A 7,283-nucleotide genomic window follows, 5' to 3' on the forward strand; every position below is an offset into this window, starting at 1 on the left:
AAAACAATCCAACGTGTTTCTCAATGCGCGTAACCCCCTCCTCCAATCTGTACTTCACAGAAATGAAAACAATTTTATATTTAACCTTTTACACTTTGTTCGATCTGTCAATAACGTTGTTTAATAGTTTATTTTTTTTATTTATTTATTTATTTTTTTTTTTTACAAAACGGACCCCCCCCCCTCCCTGCCAACAGCAAAAACCTAAAATGACAGTTTGACTTCATACTTGGTGAGAAAAATGGATGTTTATATTCGGGTGCATTCTTTAGACGTCGTCGTTTGCTGCACGGGAATGAACTCGGTGTTGTCTCAGCTAAAAAGAATAACATTATCTCACCACGATATCTAAAGAAAATGTGGGAGATTTTTGCAGTATAAAAAAAAAAAGAAAAAAAAAAGTGGACAAGAAACAAAAATATAATATGAATGTTACAAAAGGCAAAATAACCTAGTTGGATAAGTTTTTGTGAGTTTTAATGTATTTTAAAGCTTTTATTCGGTTTGAGAAACAAATAGTCGCGAGTTGGTAAGTTAAACTAACATGTCTGACAAGAATCTGCCGTTTTCGGAGTATCAATAATGGCTCAAAATTCGAAAAATAAACAAAATACTGATAGAAATTCATCTAATAATAAATATCACCGTGATATTGATTGGGTGAATTTCTATCAGTAATTTGTTTTATTTTCATGATTTAAGCGATTATTTCAGATGAATGTCTGATGTCGGCCATCTTGTCATCGTTAACTTACCAATTCAACACTACTTACTTTCCAAATTAAATAGGAGCTTTCAAAAATAAGTTAAACCACACAAAATTTATTCAGATAGGTAGAAGATTAACTTATCTTGTCTTTGGTAATTTTTTTTTTTTTTATAATTATTTAATTTTGTTGTCTATACTGACAAAATCCCTGAAATGTGTTTGTTAATATATGTCTGGTGATTCTTTAATACGACAGGGGCATGTTTTATTATAGAAAACAAACCGAAAAAGTGTTTAAGAAACAAAATACATAACAAATAAATGTTACCAAAGGCAAGATAAGTTATTCTCTCCTACCAACCTGAATAAGTTTTGTGTGTTTTAACTTATTTTAAAGCGTTCATTAAGTCTTAAACACGAGTAGTGCCAAGTGCTTTAGATGACGACAAAGATGGCGAACACGAGGCTGCCACCTTTGGAATCCCAAGACAAAACTTGAAAATAAAACAAAATACTGATAAAAGTCCAAATAATAAATGGTGATGGTCTATCAATATTTCGTTTTATTTTCAAGTTTTGTCTTGGGATTCCAAAGGTGGCAGCCTCGTGTTCGCCATCTTTGTCGTGATATGTATTTGGTTGATTACTAACCAATACGTATTTACAACATTAAAATGATAATAACGAACCAGTGTCTTAAAAAAAGTATCATTCACATTTATGTGGCAACAATAAAACTAAAACAATCATTTTAGGGATATTTTACCTGTGATATTGCGGTTGTTATTTTTGATCCATTAACTTATAAATGATTCATTTGCCGTAAGTGTATGTGATAAAAAGCGTGTTACCCCTAAGAAAATATTTCTGTCATTTAAAGTAATAGTCATTTTATTTTTGTTATTTATCTATATATATTGTTATTTTGTAATTTATCTATATATGTATATCTCTACTTTGTGTGAGAGTTTCTTCCTCATAGGTTCCGAAACGGCTGAGCCTATCTTTTGCAAATTTCACACAAACTTAATTTATGTAATATTCTTAGATATGTTTTGTACAGAAATTTATCTGATAAGTATCGAAAAAAAATCCGATCCTAAAAATAGTCTTTCTTATAAATAAACAAAAATTTTTACAGGGGAATATTTTGTTATACCTGCCAAGGGAAATAATAAAATCTCAGCAAATCATAAAAAAAAAAAAAACAATAAAAAAAAAACAAACAAAAAAAAAACAGATTTATTATAATCTGGAGATATAACTTACTGGTAGAGCATTCGACTACAGATCGAATGATCCTCTGTTCAAGCCCAGATGTAACTCACCATTTTATTTTAATGTTTTCTTATTAATGAGTTCAATTTACAATAAAAGAAGAGGTGCCATTTAAAATCGCTGCAAATTATTTCTTTGTTTGCATATTTTAAAACTAAACATTAATCAGAAGTGACTTTTCCAGGGCATTCATTGTCAAGCCTAAATATCAGCTGACGTGACAAACACAGACGGAATTTGATGAACGACATTATCATTATTATTTTTTTCTTTTTTTTTTTTTTTTTTTTTTTTTGTGAATTAGTCCACTAGGCAAATCGTTCCTCGTAATATATTCAATAGAGGATTGATTTTCTAATAATACATACATAATCTGCATTAATTAAAATATCATGCTTAAGCGTGTTGTACGATTGGCCAACGCCAGCCGTCCAGCTAATACATATATATAAAAAGTGACCTTGTCTGTGTGTGCGCACGTGGAATGGTCTCTACCAAATTCCTGTCAATTTTTGGTTTACAGATTTGAAACTTGATATATGGAGTAATTGTACATGTGGAACAGATTCGATTTGATTTTTGGCTGGAAAAATAGCTGCTAAGGGAGCAAAGTTGCAAAATTCGAACTTGGCACGTGGAAGTTGACTTATTTGTATCCTTCATGCCTGTGCAAATATATATTTATACGTTTAACTGCATTAATTTTTAAAGTTTTGATATTTATGTGTTCTTAGGATCACTAGAGAGAACTTGAATGCCTACTAGGCACTGTCCTCGAGTGTCTATGGTCTCTCTGTACAAGGGTTTGTCAGAACAACCTGGCATGAGGATACTTTTCCCTAGAAGTAAACTCTGACCAAATATTTAAAATCACATTTCGTATTTATGGCCTTTATTGGCTTTTATGAGGAACTAGCCTGGGTTCCTGGGTGTTTTGAGGTGTGTGTTGAGCAAAAAAAAAAAAAAAAAAAAAAAGTGGTAGTAGGCAGGCAGGCTCGAACCCATATCGTGAAAGAGAATGTGAAAAATAAAACGTGACGTCTTTGCCGTTGCATCCACCGCCAAACTGGAAGTGGCAAAGGTTTAAATTAAGAAAGAGGCGATGACTTTCGGAAATATCGGCAAAAAAAGCGACCTCTCCTTGTAGAAAAGTGGCCAGTTGAGGGTGAAGGAATTAATGTTTTTAGTCAATTTTTCGATATTTGTTGTCCGAAGGGTCAAGCTTCAAAACGATAGCAATCTCGTGAATATCTGTCGCCTCTGTCAAAAGTTTTAGGCAGACATACATACATACATTTAAACAGGCAGATGAAATTTATTTATGAGGAATGGTGCAACTTCTCCAAGTGATGTTACCTCAAATTATAGCATGAATCTGGATACTCCACCAGACAAGGTGAATTCTTGTTCTGGAATACACTAAGACCAAAAGATCACAAGAAATGCATACTATAACTAATTTAAATGGTCACTGATGATGAGGAAAATTATGTTTCATAATTTGAGAGCTGAAGAGGTTTCCTGAAGCATTTGAATATCTATGTATCTCATATAGAGATCAAGTGTAAGCCCCCTGAAGGGGACCCTTTGATTTCCGAGAACTACAACTGAAGTAAAATGAAACAAACTAGAAAGCTAAATGTTTTAGTTTCGATTCTAGCTGATAGCACCCAAGTCATATATTTTATTAAATCTTTTGAAATCATTGCTATATATTGAATACAATATAATTTTACTCTCCTATACAAGATTGGCTCTATATTGATCGAAATTTGCATGAATTAAAATATCATATTTAAACATATTTTACAACCAACCAACGATGGGTGGTCTGCTAAAGTAAAATTAATCCCTTCCCCCATGCTTTTGTGATTAATATCACGTTTTTTATTTACTATAAGCTTCATAAAATTATTTAGTCGATGGTTTGCAGCAAATAATATAATTGGTATAGGGGGAAAAATCTATTCAATTTTCAACAAAATTTCACTGAGACTTAATAAACAACTCCATATTAAACCTGTAAATTAAAAGATGTGATTTGTATTTATAAACGTACCAATCTTATTTTAAGAAGCTATGAGCAATTTCAAAACCTATTTTAAGAAATAATCTAATTTATAAAAAATTACTATGTCTGTATGTATGTGTTTGTTTGCCTCCATTTTTTTAAAACTGCATCTCACTTCTGAGACGCTTAGGCGGGTAAAAATGATTGCATGTTTTTAGCGGGTAAAAATAGCTGCTAATTGAAAAAAATTTGGAACTTGCCAAGCATAAATCGACAAAAACATGTTATTTGTATACATGCGCAAATATTATACAATTGGTTCATTTTTAACTATTTCTTATCCATCTGACCATAGCTCAAACGGTAACAACTAAAGCTGGAGCGCTATATGTTTTGATTTCGATTCTAGCTGATGGCACCCAATTCATAATTTGCTATATTTTTTTTTTACTTTTGAAATCATTACTTTATATTGGGTACAATATAATAAGCAACAGCAAATTGACTATAATAAAAAATACAAATACGAAATCTGCATAAATTAAAATATCATATTTAAGTATATTTTATGACTAGAGCTGTGACAACAGCATATTCTTTTCATTGTTTTGACTCTTGAATATATATCCGTTAATATCTTATGTGTTTTTATATTGTCGGATGTGGTTCTCGGTTGATTAGTTGTGTCTAACTGTGTCGGATATATACCCGAGAGTCAAAAGAATGAAAAGAATATTCTGTTGTCACAACCCTATTTATAACTGGGTGGCCAGGTAGTAAAATATCATCTTACAATAAAAAAAAAAATAGTGCATTAATTATTTTCTTCTTTGTTATTATTGCTGGTTGACACACCGGTTCCTGTCAAATCACTGAAGTTAAGCAACGTTGAGCCTGGTTAGTAGCAGATGGGTGACCATTTGGGAATTCTAGGCACTGTATGTGCTCTCTGCTTATCTCGGCATTTGTTTCCAGTCGTCCTGTACAGACACTTCACTTGCCACTGGTATTTAACAATGTCGACTCAGGAGAGGTGTGGTTGGAGATTGCACACCTCCTGCCACAAAATTTTCACACGCAGGCACCCCTACGTGGGTATCCATAGTCTGTCAAAGACTAAAGAAGCCCTTTTTATTATTGCCTATAGTAAAGATTGAACCTTTAAAATCTAGAAGACTATAGCATAAAATAATATTTCCGCCGAGTTAAAACAATCTACAGTCAAAAATTAAAAAGAAGGTCGGATGTTACATTGCTCGAAACGTGAAAATAACAACCAAGATACGAATAGTCATCTGAATAATTCAAATTATCGATCTTTGTCTGAACGATTTCGAAATAGAGATATCAGTTGGATTTCAGTGAACAGATTTGTCGACAGTAAGCAAAATTTACAAAGAGCGAAATAACTGAGGATCTACAAAGAATGTCAAAAAAAAAATGTGAGTGCTACAATATGCACTTAACTACACAACCCTCTTGTTGAATATAGGGTGTGGTGTATTAGGAATGGCATTTGGTAGGAATAAACACAGACACGCACCTGGCTGGAAGAAACAAAAATACAGTTAATTGACATGGAAATAACACTTTAAGAAATAAAATACCTAGAGATTTGATGCAAAAACATCTGCAACGGTCATCTGTAGATGCGAATACAACTGTCACTAAAGAAACGTCCTAAGAGAATGGCTATATTGACAGTGAAGAATAGGCGTTTATAGGTGGATGTGTGGGCATCCTAAATCATTATATAAACTAACCCAAATTGAGATCAAGAGGTCAACTGATGACAGTTTGAAGAATCAACTTCGACTAATACCTGTGTGTGTAGAACACTTATTCAACTCATTTGCTGCCATCGGCAACACAAATATATCATTACATTTTTATATATGTTTGTTGTCAATTTTGTAAGCAAAGAAAAAAAAATGCAACACTCTAAAGCTGCACTTGTTGAAGTCTATAGAAACTGAATGGTGAATTCCATGCGGATGTTATTGCAATTCAAGTAAAGAATCAAAGGGACATCGCCATTCAAAACTGTTCATTCAAAAAGATATAATCAGGACAAACTGAACTACCATATATATATATATATATGTATTTTGTGTACAGAAAGTTGTTAGATGAGATAAGTCATTGGTACCGTCGGTTTCAAGCCCGATAATTAGAACCGTTTTAGATATCCATATCAAGCTCTCTTCAGCCAATACTCATCTCCTGATGAGTATTGGCTGAAGAGAGCTTGATATGGAGATCTTGAACGATCCTAATTATCAGGCTTGAAACCGACGGTACCAATGACTTATGTAACAACTTTCTGTACACAAAATATAAATACGCTCTTATTTTTCGGATTTTCCTTTTAATTGAGCACTCTGCTGGATTTCTTTTTCCCAAAAAAACTAATCATAATTATATATATATATATATATATAATTTCTTCTGATGAGTTAAGGGCGGAATAAATTCAAGAATTGACGTAATAATTACATGAATGATTCTGCACTACGAAACAGGTGCAGCTAACAACTGTGCATGTGAACCTACTTAAAGAAATAAACGGTAAGATGGTCAACATCTTGAAATTTGGAATATAGTCTTTTGTCATTTATTTGTATATACATATATATGCTCTGTACTTACATCGAGCTTCATAAATTAAAGGATTGGTATAAATAAAAGATGAAATATAATTAAATAAACATATTTCCCCACCCCCAAATCTGTTGCTTGGCAGACATTTTCTAGTAATCGTAACAAAGGATGACCAATGACGTCCATCTTCCCACACTTTTGAATGGCTTTGCCCCTAATTTGTTCAAATATTTCAAATCTGTTCTGTTTAAAGCTGGTACAATAATATTGTGGGGTTTGCAGAAAATTAAAATAACATATATCACAAACTCCTACAGTGGTCACACCCTCTCCTGTCATTAGGCAATCTCATCAGAGAAGCCATTGGTCCAGTTCCTCTTTGAGACTGAAAAAAGCGATGTGGCAACCAGCTAAAAAAAGTGCCTCAGCAACGGTTATGCAAGATACGAAACCGATTCTAGAGCCGACAATCTACAGTGTTTGCTGTTGGAACCGTGACTGGCTGTTCTTTTTTTTTTTTTTTTTTTTTTTTTACTTCAGAGTCACCACTTATTAAGGCCGAAAGGCCACTTGAGGATAAGGGTTCATGAATGTAGGGCGATAGTGTAGTAATCACTTACGGTGTAAATTGAGTAGAATTTGATTATTTATGGGGACGGCTCAACAAGAATTTGTTTACATTGG

The sequence above is a fragment of the Euprymna scolopes genome, chromosome 19 (genome assembly GCF_053919585.1).
Source record: "Euprymna scolopes isolate OS-2025 chromosome 19, ASM5391958v1, whole genome shotgun sequence".
Lineage (NCBI taxonomy): Eukaryota > Metazoa > Mollusca > Cephalopoda > Sepiida > Sepiolidae > Euprymna > Euprymna scolopes.